We start from the raw sequence: 20,764 nt of genomic DNA, 5'->3' as shown, positions 1-20,764 counted from the left end.
AACAGCCACGGCGCGAGCTCAATCCCTCCTCTCTCCGAGGGTCTCACCCTCAACAAGCACATTTATCGCACACGTTACCACGTCCTCCCAAGCCCCTGTGCAGACACCACCCAGCTGAACCTCATGAGCTATTCCCAGTCCTGGCTGCAGGTTCCAGAAGCAGTCCTCAAGGAAACCAGGATCACGCTTCTCACAGCTACGCGGACGCGTCCCCAGAGGGCTGAGACCGCCGCAGCTCCTGGGGCTGCTGCCAAGCCCTGGCCCCCCAGCCAAGGCTCCCTTGGTCACTGGGGGCCTCTGGCAGCAGGCAGGATCCGCTCAGGTTCACAGACTCGTGGTGCCCTTGTCCAACATCTGCCCGAACTCGGCCCCCGGGGGGTCTCTGGCCCTCGAGCACTCTGCATCGCGCGCTGGCTGCAGCTCGGCCCCGAAGGCAGCGCGGCCGGGAAGCCCCCGAGCCACGGCTTGCTGCTGTGGTCTCCCCCTTCTCTGCCGCTCATCTCCTGTCATCATAACTTGTACTGAAAGACAATAAAAAATGACTAACGAAACACCACTAATCATCTCCCCAGTGGCTGGCCTTGGCAGCCTTTTAAGTATGAATAACTTCCCAGAATCCCAGGTCACAAGAGTTTCTCTTGTTTTCTTAGCGCGTCGCGCTAACGTCCAGCTCTCGGCCCAATCCATCCCCTGTCAGTTCCCTCACTCACAGGCTATTTTCATTTTCGTGTTTTATCGTTTGCAAACTCAGTGCTCGCTATAAATCCTCCACAAATGGCTCTCGGGGCGAACGGCAGACACAAAGACACACAAAGTTTGGTTTGGTGGGAAGGCTCCCCTCCGTGCGTCTCCTTCTGCTGCTCTTTGCTGGCTGGAAACCTTCAGCGGCCGTGTCCCGGGCTGCGCGCGGCTGCCCGAGGCGATGCACGCTCGAGGACGGCCGGGGCCTCGCACGGTGCCTGGAGGACGTGGGCAGCCCCTTCCCGCAGGGATAAATCTCACTTCTCTCCAGTTCAAGTCGGGCTGAGCTTGCTCCTAACTCCGGAGAAGTGCAGGGCAGCAGCTCCATGAGGATGAGAAAGGGGCAGTTGGTCACGTCCAGCACCGCGGCCCCCCGGGAGCTGAGAGCGGAGAGGGAATCCAGACCTTCGTACAGCTGGTGCTGAGCACCACTCTTACTACTTCTCTTACAACAAAACCACACAAGGATGCTGAATGGGACCCAAAGTCTGCGTCAGGGTTCAGGCTGGGCTGTATCGGGCATCAGGGGATTTCCCCAGGGCGGGTAGCACAGAATTATGTCCCGCTTTGCTCCTGCACCCTCCTCGAGCACAGGTGGCCCTGGCACCGCCACAGATGGGGCCGGTCGCTGCCTTGGCCTCCAGCAGCGCTCGCCACGCTCCCAAATTCAGGGCTCTGCGGCAGGAGGCCCACCGGCCCCTCGGGGGCCCGCAGAGCAGCCGCCAGCAGGGGCCAAACGTTGCCCATGTGGCCACCTCCCGGGGCGCTGGGCTGGCACCCCTCCCTCTCCCAGGGCGGGTGAAAGCACCTGTGCACCGAGGAAAATGCGCTCAGGCTTTTCTCTAGCTTCTGACTTGTAAAATGGAGCGTTCTCTCCTCAAACCCAAGCCCCAACCCCTTTTGTTAATGCAAATCTAAATGTCATTTTATGGGACATTTATAATTATGAAAATGGGACGGTGCTGCCGGATGCACAGGGAGACCCTGCGAGTATGAATATTACATTAATGTGCCCAACGCCAGCTCGCTGATCCTGCTGGCAGGAGCATAAAAAATGCTTGAGTGAAACTTTTATTTAGACGTTAAGATTCCAGGCCCCAGCGGGGTGACAGAGGCAGCCCCGGTGAGATCCCATCAGCACGAGCGCTCGAATTGAATTACCCAGGGGGGAAGGCAGGAGCTGCGAGTGCTGCTTCGCTTATTTAATTTCATTTACTTCCAGTACATTACCAGCATGGGGCTTCCCTCTGCCCCCGCTCCCCCAAGACAGCCGGCTGCAGAAATCGCCGGCGCGCTCGCTGCTGCTGCTGGAGCCAGGGCAGGGCCAAGGCCTCCCCCCCCAGCCCCACGTCCTGGCCCTGGTTCCTCTCCTCAGCCTAGGGGGAGACCTGGGGGAGCTGCGGGGGCCTCCCAAGCACCACAAGGAGAAACCGAAGTGGGGAAGCAGCACGGACGCGGCAGGAGCCAGCAGCAGCCTTGGCCGGCCCCGCGTTTTCTCTCTCCACCCGTCCTTTCTCGGATCGTGCCTGCAAGCAGGCCCAGGGCAGCTGCTGTGCCCCCAGCTCCTGCTTTGCCCCACGTCGGCAGCCCCTCGTGCCGTGCTGTGGTGCCCTGGGGGCCAGGACCCGCCGGGCTGGCAGCCCCTGGGCCCGGCACCTCCGCAGCATCGCCCCCGACACCGCCAGGAGCCCGCGTCTCTCCCGCCCCACAGGAGGTGCGGTGCCTCAGCTTCCCAGCAGATCAGGATGAGGGGAGGCTCTCCTTGAATACTCCGTGGCTACTCAGACAAGCAAACACAATTAGGGAGGGCTTGAGAGGGCTGATTAGATCGCACAAAGCTCTGGAAATGTGAAGCTTTACAGGACACGACAAACACCGCAGCCTCCCCTGCACAGCCCTGCCAGTCAGAGCCACGCAGGTTAAACCTGGGCGGGGAGACGCAGCCGGGCTGCGGAGCAGGGCTGGGGGTCCCCTGCCCGCCCCACGCCCCCAGCCTGCCCGCAGCGACAATCCAGATGGCTTTCGCTAGCAGCAAATGGCAATATTAACCTGCAAAGACAGCCCCTGGGGTTTTAGTCCTTTAAAGTGTCCTAATGGAAGCTCTCTGGCTTCCGAGGGCTCCTTCGCTCGGATGCTTGTGGCAGGGGCCAGGCAGCCTCGAGGCGCCAGACGCCGCTGCCCAGGGCCACACAGCTTGCAGGTAAGCCGGAGCTCACCGCATCTTCCAGGGCTCTGGGCGATGGAAAAGCCAGCCCATAGCCTGGTCATCTGTTCCAACCACTAACGGCCATTCACCATTCATAAAAACAGAGGGAAAAGAAAAGGCCTTAAATTCATCTGAGAGCGCCATCTGCGCCCTCCCAGGGACACGGCCCCTCTCCAGTGTCTCCTGGCACTGCGCGGCAGGGCTGCGGCTGTGGCTGCTTGCACGGTCCCGAGGGTCCCTTCCACCCTTGTGCTGGCCCCAGCCCCTCCTGTGCCCAGCGGCAGGCCGGTACTGGCACCGACCACCTGCCGCAGCTGCGCCGTCTGAGCCCCGCGCCGTCACAGCCACCGGCACCTCAGGCCCCTCGTGGCCTCTCCTTCACCCTCCCGCAGCCTCTCCAGCCTGGCTCCCGAGGGCTCTGGAAGCTGCTCCCCAGGGATTTTCCCCCAGATGAGCTTCCTGACCCACGGGACACGGCGCTGCATCTGGAGCCTCCCGTGGAGGAGCGGCTGCAGGCTGGCAGCGCCAGGCGTAGCTCTGTGTCGTATGCTTGGAGACCGCCTTCTGCAGAGGACACAAAGCTGCAGCATTTCAGGAGTGGGAGAAGAGTGGGGCCAGCAACCCACGCCCACAGATGCAGGAGCAGACACCCGCTCTCTCCTTCCCCTGCCTTCCCGCGCCTCAGCCTTTGCAGTGACTTGCACCCCCCAGAGGATGCTCTTGGCCTCGAAGGCTTCCCTCTGCCAGGCTGACACGGGTGGGCGAGGAGAACGATTTCTGCCCAGGTCACCCAATGAGCCTCCGCCTTTGCTGGCCAGACAGCATCTTTTGGGCAGTTTCTAGGAGTTTGGCTGCTGAGCCCCGTGCCTGTTCCATCCTGTCTTCGCCATGTCCTCAAGGACCTCTGGATTTCAGCTCTCGCCCCTTCGGTCTCTGAGTCACGCACACCAGCTGCATGAAATGTCACAGTAGCTGCAGCTGAACAAGCCCAGGGGCCGCGCTGGTGCCCACGCTGTCACATTAACTGACTGTTCAAAGGGATGGAGCACGGAGGCACGACGGTTACAGCTAATTCCCGATCCTCCAGCTTATTCACCAAGCTCAAATGTGCCAAGAGCAGATTCTGCTCCTGGGGACTTCACTGGGAACACCCAAATACATTTCAAACCAGAGCACAATTGGCTGCGATTTCCCAGAGCCCCCCGTGGTGGCTGCGCTTTTTTCCCATTGAAACTAATGAGAATAAAAACAATCAGAACTAGACAAACAACCCCTCCCAGCCTCCTCAAAGCGATCCGGGCTAGCTGAAAGGTTTTGGAAATGCCACCCACCACCAAGGTCTGCCGTGGCACACGGGTCCCTGCTGCGGCTGCTCGGGCCAACAGCACTCACGGGCACTGCTGAGCAGCGCTCCTGGGTTCGCCCAGGTGACGTTTGGTACATGTCAACGCGAGGAGCTGTTTACGAGCCGCATTCCTTTCGGACTCTGACAGGAGAATAATTGTTCCCCAATCTAAATCGCACTGTCACCTTTTCCAAGATCAAGAGGACCTTGAAAGAGGCTTTGCTTTCTTGCACCACGCGGAAGGCAGGTGCAGCCCCTAAGCCCTCTCCCTGTAACTTCGCTGCGTGAAGCTCTGCCCTGTGGTCTGACCCCTGGGGGAGGCCGGGAGGATGGGGAGGCTCTGTGCCTCGACTCCCTGCTCTGCCGATGGAGGCCGACAGACCCAGCACCGGGTGAGACGTGCCAGCGCGCTCCCCGGGAGGTCCCCGGCACTCCGCGCTTCTTCAGCCAGGCAAAGCAGCGTGGGCAGCCCACAGACCCCCGTCTGACACCCCCACCCCGTAACACACCGCAGCGAGACAGCGAGCCCCCGGCCGGCAGCGCGGTCACCCTGCTCCCTGCCCTCCGCTTGGCTCACGGCGCGTCCCCCGGGCAGCCCCAGGACCTTGGGACCCTTCGGACGCGCTTCCCTCCGCCCCTCCGGAACGTCGCCAAACCTTTCAGCGCCTTGGGAACGGCTGGGGATCATTTATAAAGACGGGAATGGAATGAGCAACTACTTCAAAGGAAATGGGGAACTAAACAATTGTCACCATGGATCACATGAAATAGATCTTGTGCCAGACTAATTTTATTGCATTTTTTGAGTGGGAAAATAAGAAAGTAGATGAAGAAAAGGCAAGGCACGGTAGAGAAGATTTATTTGGGCTTCAGCTTGACTTTTCAGAAGAGACTAGTAAGCAAAATTCAGAGTGTAGGCATCCACTCCAGGATAACCACCTAGATTGAAAGCTAGTCAGCAAGCAGGAGGCAGTTAAAAATCAATGGCAACAAATCACTGGGAGGAAATTATCAGCTGAAATCTCCCCGTTCAGTTTCGGGAGCGGTGCTCCTCAGGCTCAGGAGCCCTACGGCGCCACGAGGCACTGCAGCTGGCAGAGCAGCCCAAGGAGCCCATCCCAAAACTTCAGCCAGACCCAGAGCTTCCTTCGGGACAGCGCCTGCGGGGAATTTCTGAATGCTCTCTTGTAGCAGCCAGCACAGACCAGTATTGAAGGCAGGAACCAAGATTAACTGGTCCCCAGCAGCTGCGGAGGCCTTTGACAAGTGCTGACAGCCAGCAGTGAACACAAAATCCATGGAAGTCACTCAAGAAATGGCAATTCTCACCTGAGGTTGCACGGTGCCTAATTAACTATGCTGCCCCTAAAGCTCTTGTTGGCCCACGCTTAATGACCAAACAGAAATAAATACGGGGTGTACAGATGGACCTTTGTTGGATGCCAAGTTAACGTTGGATTCATTGTTGTTTTTTCAGAGGAGTCCATGAATGTGGTTTTTATGATTGATAAGCAAACAAGAGAAGAGACAGTCAGTGGCAAACAGCTGACTGCAGACTGGGCTAGGATTTAGCCTGGGAGGGTGGAAAAAAGCCTCCAACTTTACTGGTGCTTTTTATTCCGTCTGGAAAATTTTACATCAAGTTTGAAGTTAAACCAACTTCACCAAGGGAAAAAAAAGGGAATTCAAAGAGGAGGCAGAGCCTTTGGCCCAAAAGTTTCCTTCCAAATCACTAAGTCTATAATTGCAAAATAAAAAACACTAAATCTCAATATCTATTTGCACAGCTCATTAGCTAAGGGCTCACACTCAGCAAAGAGGGAGGGAAAAAACCCTTCAGCACCAAGTGCATTTGGGAAGTTGCTATGGAAACCAGCCCTTTGCAGGGCTTTGCAACAGCAACTTGCAAATCTGTGCTCAGATGGGTTTGTCTGTCCACCCGTCCACAGACTTCATCAGGACATAATTTTTTAAAGTCCTTGAAAAAAAAGCGCAATGTATTAAGTATATAAATATATAATCTGTGCAACTCATTCCCCTGTTATTTCTCTCCCCCAAACATAACATTATGTCAGACATTCGACCTGCTGTGCTACCGGGACAACATGATTTACAATGTGAAAAGGGAAAACCTAAATCATCACGTAATGAAAACATTAAAGTTAATGCATCACAAGTGAGGAATTTATTACCATTAACTCCAATAAACAGTTATAAACCACCCGTCCTTTCCTGTCCACGCACAGGGACACGGGCACAGGGACTTCATTAAGCTCAACTTTCTTTTCTTCCTCACTAGACTGGTCATGTGTGCTCCAACCGGCCACCATTTATTGTTAACTGGACTGGCTCATTTTCCGGGGACTGGAGAAGGTTTGAAGGCCTCATCCATTTCGTTCCACGGGTGGCTCGGCGCAGACAGATGGAATAGGAAAGTTCACGAGACGTGCAGCTCGATGAGTTTATTTAAACGCCGCTGAAATATATGCTTGACAAAAGCTAACTCTCGCCCTGGCCCTGTACGTCGTTACTCAAAGAGGCTGATGGATAAGTAATAACATATGGGCACGCTGTGCGGTTACACCGGATACCAGCTTACCTCAGGGTGCACTTGGCCAAATATTTGCTTCTCACTGATGTTACACCACCACCTTGGAAACCCAAGCCTGTCATCTGAGGCCTTATCGAGGACCTCCGCGCGGGAGCACCGCGGGGCTGGCTGCTCGCGGCGTGGGACAGTCTCTCCTGGTCCCCGTCCCCCTGCAGCGCATTTCAAGAGGGCTCCGGGGGGGTTTGGGGATGGGAGCCGTAGGGATGCAATAACGCACCGCCGTCCGCTGCCTCCCGCCTCAATCCTGACATCTTTGCCAACATAAAAATACCGCTGGGTTCAACGGGAGCTGCAGATCTGATCCATTAACCGCACTCGTGGGTTTGTTATCGTGGGGCTGCCGACAAGAGGACTCTACTGGAACAGAACCAAAACCCGCTCCCTCACATGTCCCGCTGCGTGCAGGGCAGCGCTGGCAGCTCGAGCCTCGAGCCAGGACCCTGCTATAGGACGTGCTGGGCAAGGAGAAAGAAGGTCCCTTCGGATGTGTGGTGCCACGCATGTTGCCCCCCCGATGCGCATTTGGGGGGCCATTAGAGATGGTTCTCCTCTCCCCTTCCCTGGGATGAGCTAAAATCAAAGCAGCGGAACAGTGGGGAAAGGACGGCAGTGCCGGGGGAGCCTTACAGCACAGGGAGAAACAGCCCTGCCGCTGCGTGCTCCAGCCCAATCCTTCTCCTCCCGGTCACTCCCCGAGCGAAGGTACCGATGGTTATCGATGCGGGGTGCAGCTAAGCAACATTCACTCCTTCTGCCAGAAGGAACCGTTCTCCGGCTTCATTAAACACTCACTTGCGGAGCTAACAGGACTGAATACAGGCAAGGGATTTGCAGTGCACGTCGGAGGGGGCTGTTGGGGTCTCCCCTCGTTCCCAATGGAAGGAAACTTCCTACCAGGAAGTTTCCCACTGGAAACATTTCACCTTCATCTGACCTTCATCATGCCCAGAGTCCTGTCGTGTGGTAGGATGTCAGCCCAGCTGTGGTTCGGGTCCAAGCCCAGAGACCCCTCTTTGCCCATGTCCCCAGCAAGCAAGTGCCAAACGAGCAGCCCGAAGGGCCCAGCGCTCTGCTGAGGTGGCTCCAGGTTGTGGCAGCCCCAGGAGGCACCAAGCACGGCAATCCTGGGCGCTCCCATGTCACCCGGGCCCAGGGTCCTCTCCAGGCCTTCCATCCCAGAACTTCCCTGACAGCAACAACTGATGGGGATGAAGGGAACCAGAGAAGCAGCCAGAGCCGGGAGTGCCAGAAAGAAGGGACTCAAGCAGCTGGCACAGACCCTCAGCGCCAGCACCTCGGGCTGTTGCGAGGTCTGCCTGTGGCTCGAGGCGATATTGGCTCTCAGAGCCAGGCTGCACCACGCTCTGCCCCGCCGCCATACCCGCCTGCTGCGCTCGGCCGTCCTGCAGCACGCCACCGCGCGCGAGAAGCGCTCGACCCGAGCCCCTCGCAGCAGCCACAAATCAACGCAGGAGAATTCCCCCAAGGCAGATGTGATTTTAATTTACAGGGCCTTGGCGAGGCTGCACAAAGACCAGACACCTGTTGGCTAAAGCCCATCGTACGGCGTAGGCCTTTACTCCTATAAAAATTCTGAACCACATAATCGTCAGCCTTGACACAAATGATTCCTATAGATCACTGTGGAAAATCGAGAGGATTTAAGGAGAGAGGAGGGTTAGGAAAAAGTAAAACAAACGACATGCAATTTTTCAAGCGGAAACAATGGCAATATGAAGATATATAGGTGTCAGCCATTCTGTAGGAGGCAGGAGGCTGTGCTCTTTTACCTCTTACAGTGTCACTCTCATGACCTCTACCATTTGAAATGCTTTGATTCCACCTTGCCCAGGGGATCTCTGAGCGCCAGGGAAGAGATGAGGAATGCCCGCGCCTGACCTCACCTCCACATTGTCTAACGACTGACGGCATAAATCAGTTTTTCCCCTCCGCAGACCCGAGTGTCAAGAACCCATGTGAGAAGGCTGGAAATATTAAATGATTTCCCTGAGGGTTTTCATTGTTACTTGGTTTCTCTCCTGTAACTGCAGAGCCGTGTTTCACATGAAGAACAACCGTCCCTTGAGACCTCCATTTGTGTACGGAGCGGATGCAGGGGGCGGGAAGGGAAGGGGCAGCCAGCACCCACCAGCAGGGCAGCGCAGCGGGGGCACGACAGCGGCCTGCTACGTGCAGGTTAGGATCACAGAATCACAGAAGCCGCCACTGTGTCTCGTCCCCGCGGCAGCAACGTCCCTTGGTCACAGCTGGGCCCGTAGGTCGGTGCGGTGCTGCGGGTTTGGGCAACAGCCAACGGAGGCCACGGCAAACCAAACCCCCAAACCCCCAAACCCCCAAACCCCCAAACCCCCAAACCCCCAAACCCCCAGCCAGCAGCGGCGCGGTTTAAAGGCCCAGGGTCTACGCTGGAAACTGCTGCCTCTTCTGTGCGGGTCCCGCGGCGGTCGGAAAGGCCGTGCAGGCGCCCGAGGCAGCCGCCCTTCCGTCCGACTGAACTCTCATTTCGAACAGGCGGCCTGATTCTCCCGCTTCCCTTTCATCTAGGCCCAGGTCTATTTTTTCCTTGCTTCCTACTTCTGAGTAATTGTTAGAAAAGTAAAATCAACAGGTCGTAAAATGATAAAAGCACGTTCTCTGGCAAATCCTCCCCTTGGGCTCACTTCTCTCGTTTTACACTGATAAAATGCCCCTGCCTTCCCTGGAGCCCTGTTGATTTACCTCACATACCTTGGATTACGAAAGAAACGTTGATTTTCTGATATCAACACAACATGAATCTAGACACACCCAGCCTAGCTCTGCAAGGAAAATAAATCAGGAGCAGAGCCAGGAACAGCTTATTTACGAGTAATAGAGCTTCAACTACACCATACTGATATGGTAAGAGCAATCCAACCTCCTTAATGTAGATAGTTATATCCAAATAAAGGTGCTTTATGTCAGTGTAAATTATTCTCTTCCCATTTAGGGATGCCTTTCTACAAAATGAATGTGCTAGAGCAGCTGCCAATCTGGATACAGCTGTGTTGTTTGGGAGGAACAACCCCCCCGGCAAACCTCACTGCATGGCAGGCGGCACGGCCGCATCCTTCTCCCTGACAGCCCCGGGCCCTGGCCCCGGCCCACTGCTGCCCCGCTCCGCTGCGGCCCCGTGCAGCCGCCGGGTCGCATCCTTCTCTGCTCCCCCCCGGGGCTGCTCAGAGCCCCCTGGGGGTGCCGGGAGTGTGGCCGAGGGAGCCGGGCCGGGGAGGCCGGCGGCGGCCACCGGACACTGCCAGCGAGGGGAGAGACGAACGCCAGAGCTGCCAAATGAATTTCAGATCATACTTAACCTCAGGATTATTTCAGCACAAATTTGACTCGGCAAAGGCAATTTATACTGACAGGAGGCTTTGTACCACATGCGTTTTTCAGTCCTAAGTGCCTTACACGGGGTTTTAGTATCTTGTCTATCCGCAGCCACAATTAACTCCACGTGTGGATGAGGTGTGAGCCCAAAACAAGGGCCTGACGCAGGACAGGAGCGCGGGGCGGAGGCGGCATGGGCAGCTCTGTGCCCCCGCTGCGCCCAGGGCCAAGGGTCCTCTCCCAGCACATGCTCGGGTTTATGTTTGGGGCTTTTTGTGAGATGAAAACTCCGCAGAACTGACACAGCTTGCGCAGTTTCTGGGCGCGTTCCTGCCTCAGTCTGAGCGAGGCTTTCGGGGCCGGGTTGCATTCCCACCTACGTTAGCGGCGTAGCGTGGGCCTCATCTGAACAGACGCAGACATCTCGGCTAACTCCCTCGGCTCTCTTCTGTAACCGAGGAGAGAAATAGGCACTTTCTCTCCACTGAGTACAAAGAGTGCCTGGGGTGCGTAGCCAGGGGCAGGTGATGTGAGTAATTCCTGCCCCAAGTCCCCCGCCTTCCCAGGACTTAACTCAACTTCACTGCTCCCTGTGCAGCTCCGCGAGGAGACAGAGCACGGCACGGGGAGCGTCTGGAGCTCATTAGAGGATCCTGCTTTGCGCTGGTCTGGGACAAAGATGTTTCCTTTTAAAGCATCGGGCTCCTGCGGTCGGGAGCCCAAGTGATGAAAGAAGCTTTCTGGGTGGCGTCGGTCCCAGCAGAGCAGCCAGCAGCGAGATGCAGGAACTGGAGCCCTGGGTGGGTTGATTTAACTCAGAGTGATTTAAATCGCCAATTTTAATGATGATTTAAATCATCAAGCAAGACATCTTGATTGAGATCATCCATTTTAATGTTGTTTTGCATTTGTACTTTTTTATTCACTTTCTTAAGGAAAGCTGGTAACCATTAAAACATGTTGATAAAGTTAGCTTTTATGGTAAATTTAACATTTCTTTTAGCTAACCAGCAGAACACACTATTTCTACGCAGAAATATTTCGGTCATTATGTAGCTTAACAAACATTTATTTGGGTACTTAAATTTTGTATTATGTTACAAAATGGTGAAAGATGCAGTTTTTAGGAAGCAATTATTAACTTTTATTCACAGCTAATGTCAAATAGTATATGCTCGGAGACTGAAATTGAAATAAAAATGTACAAAAGCAATGTTTTGAATTTTATTGGTAAAATAAATTTACTTTTAACTTGATGGATATATAAGAAAAAATATTTAAACCCTTTTCAATTTACAACTGATTTTTTTAACAAAGGAAGTATTATCAGTACCAATGGGATGGAGATAAGGGCCACTGGTTATCACATCCTTCCAGTTGGCAGTTCTTAGCCTCTCAAAGCTCACCTTCCTCTTCTAAATTTTGAACAAAAACAGGGGCTGCCTTTCGCAGCTTTCCAATTTTTGGCTCTGTAGGAGAATGTGAAATAAACTGCTGGAATATATCACATTAAGGAAAATATCCTCACCACACCACTGTGTTAAATCTGGTTTAGGACCTTCCAGAAATTCTAGGACTACTGGGACTCTCCTGAGTCCAATGGCTTCTTTAAAACTCTGGCAGGCAACAAGTTGTTTTTTTTTTTTTTTTTGCGTCTTAACAAGTCTTTTGGAGTGGGTGAGGCTCGGGAGAACTCAGTGCCCAGGGCGCCTGCTCGGCCGGGCAGTGGGGTGGGACAAGGAGATGATGGCCGGGCTAGGACCGGCGGCAGGGGACCGGGCTCCCCGGGGAGGCAGCTGCAGCGAGGGCCCCTTGGCCCTGCTCGTGCTGGAGCAAGCCCTGTCACAGCTGCCAAGGGAGGGGAAGACCCCGAAACCCAGCGGGGGCAGAGGGGGAGGCACCGCCTTCCGTTGCCCTCCCCAGACTGCGAGCGTGCAACCCCGCGGGCCTCGGCACCAAGACGGGGCTCATCGCAGCGAGCGTAACCCAGGATTTCACACCTCGTTTTTCTCAGTCCGGGCAACCAACACCATTTTCACTGCAACTTCCACGTCCCGACCAGTCTGCTTGAGCTTCCCCTTTGCAATTCTCCCTCCCCAGCTCCTGCCGGGGCCTGGCGCCCCGAGGCGAGCCTGACACAAGCAGACCTGGTGCCTGCGAGTCCTCCCAGGCGCCCTCGTCCCTCTCCCTGCTCGTGGCTGAGCTGGGCATGGAGCCATGCGGGACAGGGAGAGGAGGAAGCGTCCCCACGAGCTGCAGCTCGCTGCGGTGGAGGATGAGCGCTGTGCCTGCAACGTGGGAGGAGGCTCTGGTGTGGGATGATACGGGGCAATTAGATTAAAGTATCTTCCATTAGTGAAGAGTGAGAGTTTGCTAAGTGTGGTATCTGTTAGCTCAGAGTCATAACAAACCCCCAGATAAATGAAGTGCCAGTTACCTCCTTCAGGAAAAAAAAAAAAAAACACAGGAAAAAAGAGCAAGCTGCTTCCTTTTGGAAAGGCTCCGGGCTCCCAAGTCTCCTGTCTAAAAAACAGCTGGAATTAAAGGATCAGCAAACCATTCCTGCGAACCCATTTCTAGAAAACTGGAGTATTTAATAAAATAATAAGGATGTGTGTTAAAGGAAGGCATCTGGGAAATGATAAAGTCAGGACAAGCTTTTAGGGAGCACTGAGGTGCAACCGGAGCACATCGCACACAGGGCGCCTGCTGCGGACAGGAGCTGGGCATCCCGTGCGCACCTGGGACAGGGGCACGGCCACCGGCACCGCCCCGGCCCCACGCCGAAGGGAGCTGGACCTGGCAGAGTTTGGACAACTTTCTGAAGGACGGGAGGGAAATCACAGGAAAGAGATTGCTGTCCCATGCAAAATTCATTAGACCACGCTGCCTCTCATCGTTCAGCTAATACGACTGACATTTATAAGCCGCCGTGCCCGCACCGGCGCAGCTCAGCAGGCGTGAGCTGTTCGGGTCCCACTATGCGCCCAGCTCCCTCCACCCGCCCCCCTCAGCCACGGCCCCCCAGCCCGTGCGGAGGCAGCCCAGGTCCCACACAGCCTGGGGGGCCTCCGGTGAGCCCCCCCGGGGGCTGTGAGCAGCACGCGCCTCTGCACACAGAGAGCAGGGGGACCCTCAGCATTTTACAGCCTTTCCGTTACGAGACCATGCCAAGACGAGGAGCTGTGTCGGGCCTTGGGCTTCACATTCCCATTCCGGGCACTTTAAATCGCAGAGTTCCCCTGAGGCACGACCCCACAGAGGGGGCTTGCAATGGCAGCTGTGCCACTGGGCACTGGAGATGCTGGAGGCAAGGACCTGGGGCACTTCTCTGCAGCGGGGCAAAAGAAGGAGGAAATTTAGTGCTTTCTGCCCACTGCATTAGCAGCCGCGCAGGGAGCTGGGGAACAGACGGAGGGCTCCGTGCAGAGCCGGTTACGTGCTCTCCTGAAAGCTCAGCTGCCCCCCGCCCACGGGCCAGAGCCGAGCGTGGCGGCACCAGCCTGCGCGGTGCCTGGAACGCGAGGCTCCTCGCTGCCCTGCGCATCCGGGCGGGAAGCGGAGATGAAACTTGGCCACTGCTTTTCCTTGTTCCAGATAAGAAAATCATTTGTCACAGTGGGGCGGGGTGGGTGTCGGGGGTGGGCTTTTATCGGGTAAGTGTCAGTCTGTCCACACGACCTGGAGAACAAATGTGTGTTTTATCACCCGCCGAACAAAACCCGCCGAACGAACACCTGCAGCAGGCGTGTGCCCCGGCCGCTCTCGCCCCGCCGCCATGGAGGGAGAAAGTCACAGTGATGGATTTGCCCATCTTAATTAATGTAAACAAACAAAAGAGGAACATCAAATAATGCCCTTGACAGCCTGAAAACGGAGCCAGGAGTGCAGAGCGCGCTTTATAAAAGAAGGCCTTTTGATGTGCAGGCCACAGGATCAGGGTTTGTAAATAGCAGCAGCTCCGTATCGTGGCTTATCCAAATATTTTCATTTCCCATCACAAGCTGAGAGCCAGGGGTTGATGGCTTTGTACTCTTCAACTTTCAGCTTTCACCCTACAGTCCCAGAGCGAGCGAAGGAGGGCGGCGGGGGGTCACCCGTGCCCCCACTCTCCCATCGAGAGCGCCAAAGCTGCCGCGCGCTGCCCCGTGCCCCTGCGGGAAGAGCCCACGGCTGACACGGGGCACCTGGGGCACGGCGCGGCACCACCAGTGCTGCTCTGCCCGGCCGGTCCCATCCCCTTCTGCCAGACACGAGCAGAGCGAAGGATCTGAGGGTTCACGAGCTGAGCACGAATCAGTGCAGGGGGATGAGGCATCACCCAGCGATGTATAAACAGGATCAGCGTTACTGCGACATGTGAAGAAATCCTCCCGCTCTGCTCAGCACCGGGCAGGGCCCTGGGCCCCGGCGGGGCTCCTCCTGCCCGGCCACGGTTCCTGCTCATCCCCGCGGGGAAGGAGGCAGCGGTGGCCCCGGGGCTGCTGCAGGGGCTCAGCTGCCGGGTGGGTGCTCCAGGGGCACCCTGCGGGGTCGGACGGGAGGGGGAAGCCCTCGTGTAACCCTGAGCAGCAACGGCACTAGAAGTAGGAAGAGAGAAAAAAGCTTTATGCCATAAATATCCTGTGAATTCCCGTCTTGACACTGGGGTTACGATTCGGGTCTTTAAAAACACATACGACGGACATCAACCGCTTCCATCAGCCTCCCTGGCATATTTACGGTCTCCGGGAAGGGCTCCCAGACACGGCCCCGGCTTTGACTTATAAAGGGCCTGGCAAAGGTCAGCGCCGGCGGGACAAGGCCGAGGAGCCGCTCCCCTGCGACGGCGGGGCCGCGGCCGCGGTGCCCGGGGGCCGGGCCGGGGCTCGGCCGGGCAGGGCCGCGCGGGGCCGGGCCGCGTCGCTCCGTGTCGTTCCGGGGCTCCGCCACAAGGCGGCAGCAGAGGCCCAGGATTGGGAGCGGAGGAGCCGCGGCCGGGCCCGGCCCCGGGCGCTGCCCCCCCGCGGCCCGGAGCCCCCCGCCGCGGGCCCTGCCCGGCCGCGTCCCGCGGGGCAGCGACCCCGGGGCCCCGGGCCCGGCGCTCGGCGGCCGGCGGAGGACGGGGCCGGGGAGGGAGCGCGGCCGGGGGCGCCCGGAGCCGGGCCGGGGGCCGCGGGGGGCTCCCCCCGCCCGGCCCGGCCCCGGCCCCCGTCCCGCAGGCTCCGCCGCCCCCCGGTGCCCGCCTCGCCGCCCCCCCCCGGCTGCTCCCGAAGCGCCGAACGCGGCACGGCTCGGCCGCAGTTATTTATCCGAAGGCGGGAGCCGAGAGGAACGCGCCGTGATTAAAACAATTATTGGTAAAGGGAGATAAAACAAAATATTGATCGAGTTGGCTGCATCCCACCGCTGGAGACAGCGGGAAGTGACAGGGCTGTATAAAGAATGCCGGGTCCGAAAAAGAAGCTGCTTCCTATTACATTTCGGATACCCACCAGGTGATAAATCCAGGACGCTACAGATCAGAAGTTTATTATAAAAAGCACCAAATGTGGTTAATCAGATGTGTCCTTGGCTACAAATCCAGGCTGGCTCGGGAGCTCAGGACCCACGGGTGACACTCGGACCTTAACCCGTCCTCCTGCACCCCACGGGGTAAAGGGTTGGGTTAGGGATTTGGCGCTGACCTAATGCAACCTGCTCTATGAAAACGGGGAGGAAAAGACAAATTCTGAACCCCTCTAATTCTAAACCGTACAATTTCTGCCCGGCAGAGGGGGAGCTGAGGAATACCAAGGCTGGGCTCTGCAATCACAATTCCCAGCATAGAGACAAGGCTGAAATGTTTAGGCAAAGGTGAGAGAGACACTGAGACCCTTGAAACGTCTCTCATCAAATCAAAACACTGAGCTTAATGGCTCTAGCTACCTTGGAGACCAATAAAAGCCCCAAAACCGGTTATGAGACTGTGATCTGAGGTTAGAGGAAACCTGGCAGAGTGCTGACTGATTGGAGAGTTATTGGAAATAAATAAAAAGGTTGCATTAAACCTAACAGAAGGTCACAGCGCGAGCGTATCTCATGGAAGGTGACTGCCCTCATTACCCATACCGGGGTACCCCCCTGCACCTTGGGGATGGTTCTGGTGGTTTCAAGTCTCTTTGTGGAAGGGAGATTTATATAAAACTGATTATTGTTATTTTTGCACTGGAGGAACAGCACATTCATCAGGCCGCTCCGCCTCCCCCCACTTTCGGTTACTTCACTGGAGGCACCTGCATCCAGCCCCCTTTTCCAGCCCCGAATGTGCTCGGGGATTAAAACCAAAATAAAAACAGCAAACGACAGCCACCAGGGGTAAGGAGCAGGGCCGTTCAGTGCGTACCCTTTTGCCACCTGGCCTCTCTGCGCAGCGTCACCCCCCTCTTCTCGACCCTCTTCTCATGTGTGGGGCACATGAGGCCCCAGCGCAGGCACTTCAACTGACCCTAAAGTGCACAAGGACTCAGGCTATATCCTCCCAAAAGATGTCTGAGGTAAGATGCAAAGGGCTTATCTCCATAGGAGATACCTTATCTCCTATGCTGTGAGCACTCACTTTTTTAGCCTCCTTTGAAAATCCTATCTTTGTAAACCAAAGAAGAAACCCATGCCAGGGTAGACAATTGGGGCACTAAAACAAATTGAACCTCCAAAAATATGAGCACAGAGCAAAAAGGGCTCACGTAACTTCACATACCACCCACCACCACCCCCGCTCCCGTCTCTCCCTGGACATCCCTGTAAATTTTCAGCTTTTCTTAACACCTTTGCACAAAATGTACCAAGGTCTCTTAGTAAAAGCATTAAAGATAATATTCCAGCCAACGGAGCCAAACTGGAAGCTCCTGACAGCACGGCTCTGAACAAGCAGGGGCAGCAGAAAGCTTGATAATTTGCCCCAGAATCTATAAATCTGAAAACTACAAGATATATTAACTCTGTAACCTCAGTCCTCCTATCCCCAAGAGAGCAGCCCCACGGGAACGAAACGTCTTTTCATCTTCACAGCACAGACATGCGCTGGGATGGGTTCTGTGCTCCTGCAAACTTTCTCCTCCAGGAAGGGAGATAGCTCGTGTTCCTGTGTCTCAGAAGACCCTCTTGGCACTGAGGGGAAGGAAAGGAACATCATGAAGAATTTGTAACCGTGCATGTAGAGATGACATTTATAGGGCTCTCAAATTGGAAACTGTACATTTTATTGCACTCTCTGTCAAAAAATGCAGTTCCATCAGAGGCTGGAACGACAAGGGAAACAACCAATCAATATCTGGGCCTCTAATATCTGGACTGAAAAAAATCATTATCCTGTTACTTTTATTACGGCGTTATGCTTGAAATATGATAGTTTAAGGTTGTTTCCATTACCTAGCCAATTTTTAAGGGGTGTTTCCCTCCCCCCCCCCGCCTCTGGCTCAACCCCCTTTGGGCTGAAAATCAGAACAAGTCTCCTGAGAGGGGGATACGTAGCCCAGCTCCCCCCAGCCTCTCAGTGGGGACATTGGGAGCCCCACAGCCCACCCGGGATCTCAGCCGCCTCCGAGACACCATGAGGGCAGAGGGAGCCCAGGTCCAAGCATGGGCCTCAAGCCAGGCGAGGTGGATCTGTGCCCTGCTGCTGACATGCTGAACCAGATCACTTGGCTCTTGCCTTGCCAAAGCTGCCATGCAGGCTCTTAGCCCTGCGACCTGCCCCAGCTGCAGGACCAGAGGAAAGACCACCCCAGACCCCCCCACGGTCCTCGCCCCAAGGAGTTAACCTGCACATGCACCCGCGGTGCTGTTAGGGATGCAGCTGGGCGAACTCGCTCTCTCCAAGCACAGAAGCTCACAAGCAGCTCACGGGTGTCTTAAACCTGCAGGGTTTCTTTTTTGCTTTGGTGGTAGCTTGGAGAGCGACAGGGTTGTGCTTCAGTTCTGGGTTTGTGTTTGTAAGATTATTGATGAAGTTTTGCATTACCCAGGCTAAAAGCTCTGGGCTGCTTCTCTCTTCCAGACTGTCTCGCTTCAGTCCCACAGAGCACTAAGTGGGCCCTTAATGAACAAGAGAAAGGTTATCAGGGCCCGCATGAGGCTCAACGTCTGCTCCAGCGAAAATCAGGAGACGCCACAGATAAGAGTTCAAAGCGATGCAAGCGAGGCGCAGACGGCCGGTGCTGGCTGCCGCTCAGGCCGCAGCGTGCCCGGGGAGCCAGTTCCCAGCCCCGAGCAGGCACCGCAGGCGGCAGCCGCCCTCCTCCAGCCCAGGCTGAGCGCTGCGAGCTGCAGCCCGGGGCAGGGACAGGGAGACGCAGGTGAGGAGGCCCCAGGGCTCTGCTCCGCCAGCCGGGAGCGCCTCGGAGCCCCACCGCACTGCCGGCAGAGGATGCTGGTGCCCAGCACCTCCCAGGACAGAGACAAAGGGTCTTCCAGCTAAGGAGTGCTGCGGTTTATAAAACATGCATGCAATTGTTGTCATCGCACGCAGCGAGGCTGGCCACCGGACTGCCAGATCACCAGGGACGTGACACCGGGAGCAGCTCTATCTACTAGGGGTCGTGATGGAGGGACACACATTTCGCCAGTCTTGGTTGCAGGAGACTCTGTGGTGCATTTGGGCAGTACCTGTGGCATTTCAGTGACTGAGGCCAGGGAACAGAGCTTGCCAGAGCACATGCACCAGGTAAAAACTCAATTGAATGGGCAAAATAGGCACTGGAGGCTGGCTGCTACAGGATGGCCCTGGAGAACATAGCTAGAACGAAACCCATGTATGCATAATGGAGTTCAACAGAAAACACGGCCAAAAGCTCATAGCATGGAATCAAAAATGCCAATGAGCATCTCTGACTCCTCCGGAACAGGCAGTTTCCCCTTTCCTCCAAACCGTGCTGTGGGACTCATCTGTCAGAGGGATGTTTAAGAGGCTCTGCCTGGCTCCCTGCATTGCTGACAGGGACACAGCAGCGGAGCCTTTGTGACAAGGCAGCTAACTGCACCGGGAGGCGAATCCTGGGAGGGTTTGCACACTGCTGGGGGACCGTGGGCACGCAGCTCCCCACAGGGACCCGGACCAGCTGTGAGGGTGCCGCGGGCAGACGCAGGGCACTGAGTGCGCTCACGAGCTTCCCCATCCACCGGCACCAGCACCGCCACCGCAGGACCCCGACGAGCGATGAACAGACACCTAGCGATTACTGAAAGCTGCAAGGAGTAATTACTGCTAAGCAGGGAGGAGGGGAAAGGTTCCCAGAAAGCATCTTGTGCTTTACCCTCCCTGGGCTGCAGTAGCCACCAAGGTTAGTCGATACACGCTCATTCCTTGCCTCTTCTTGAGGCAGCCGGGCCACGTGGATCCCCCAGCCAGCCACGCCGTGGCTGTGCCGTCCCCCCAGGTGCCACCGCTCCCCACAACCAGCTCAGAGCTGTCTGTCCCTCCCTGCAATCCCAGCTCAGTCTTTCTGAGAAACTGTACCACGGCATCCAGGTTCCTCAGCGCCACGTTCTACACGCCGGCGTCGTTTCAGCAGGACACCCGGGAAGGTGCTAACCTTTAAAGGATTTGTGGTTGAAGAGCAGAGAGAGTTGGGAGAGACAGGGCAAGGAGCGAACGTGAAGAAAAGACAGATCAATCCCAACGATTCATCATGCCAAGAGCTGTCCAAATAATCAAAGGCATCAGCCAGGTTGATGTATAGCTGATGTCACCGAGAGAGACCCTTAACAAGGCAGCCAGTACAACAGCTGCTGGTCAGGGAGTGTCTTAGCACACGCCGGGCTGGGGCAGGGGAACACAGCCCATCCATCACTGACCCACCTTAATGGCCAACCTTATTAGTAACCATTCGCGGGGCTGTCAGCCCGCGGCGGCACGGGAGCCGCCCTCGTGCTCCCCAAAACCGGCTGCCCCCCAAGCAGGAGAGTGTGGTGGGAGCTGGGGCTTGGCCCCCCACCAGGGTGGGCACCGGTGGGGAACCGCGGGGCAGTTGCCGGCCGGTGGGAATGGCTCCAGCACAGCCGAAAGCCTCAGGCGCATCCGTAAGGCCCCGTCTGCGGTGGCGGCGCAGTGCTGGCCGTCAGCTCTGGATGTAGGAGCCATGGGTCTCCGAGGCACCCCCGTCCCTCTGCACATCCGGCATTGACCAGCACGGTGGGGCAAGACCCAGCCGCTGTCCCAGCCCCTCCCGCCCTGACAGCGGGGGCTCCCAGCCGATCCTGAAGCCAAGGGTCCTCTCTGCCCGTGCCTCCCTGCTCCTGGCTCCAGCTCACCGTCTGCCTGAGCGGCGCCCGCGGCTCTCACTTTGTTTTTTCATGCCGTGGGGGAGTTCCAGCAGAGGCAGCGGCTACAGACACTTTGAGCCACCAAACGGGCTTCCCCCAAGCTCTGCCCTCCCGTCAGGCCCACCTGAGGACTGAGCCCATGCACAAGGCTACACAGTGACATTCACCTGCAGGAGCCCCCAAATTCTGCTACGAACCCTATGCTGAGCTC

General features: G+C 56.5%; 1 protein-coding gene across 3 annotated transcripts in view; it reads right to left on the bottom strand.

The window, feature by feature from the left end:
• SKAP1 (src kinase associated phosphoprotein 1) overlaps positions 1–20,764 on the bottom strand; it is a 147,744-nt gene that overhangs the window by 28,439 nt on the left and 98,541 nt on the right. The gene's annotated exons all lie outside the window — the stretch shown is intronic.

The sequence above is a fragment of the Anser brachyrhynchus genome (assembly GCF_964034855.1).
Source record: "Anser brachyrhynchus genome assembly, chromosome: 22".
In the NCBI taxonomy this organism is placed as follows: Eukaryota; Metazoa; Chordata; class Aves; order Anseriformes; family Anatidae; genus Anser; species Anser brachyrhynchus.
This window is presented reverse-complemented; position numbering and strand designations above follow the sequence as displayed.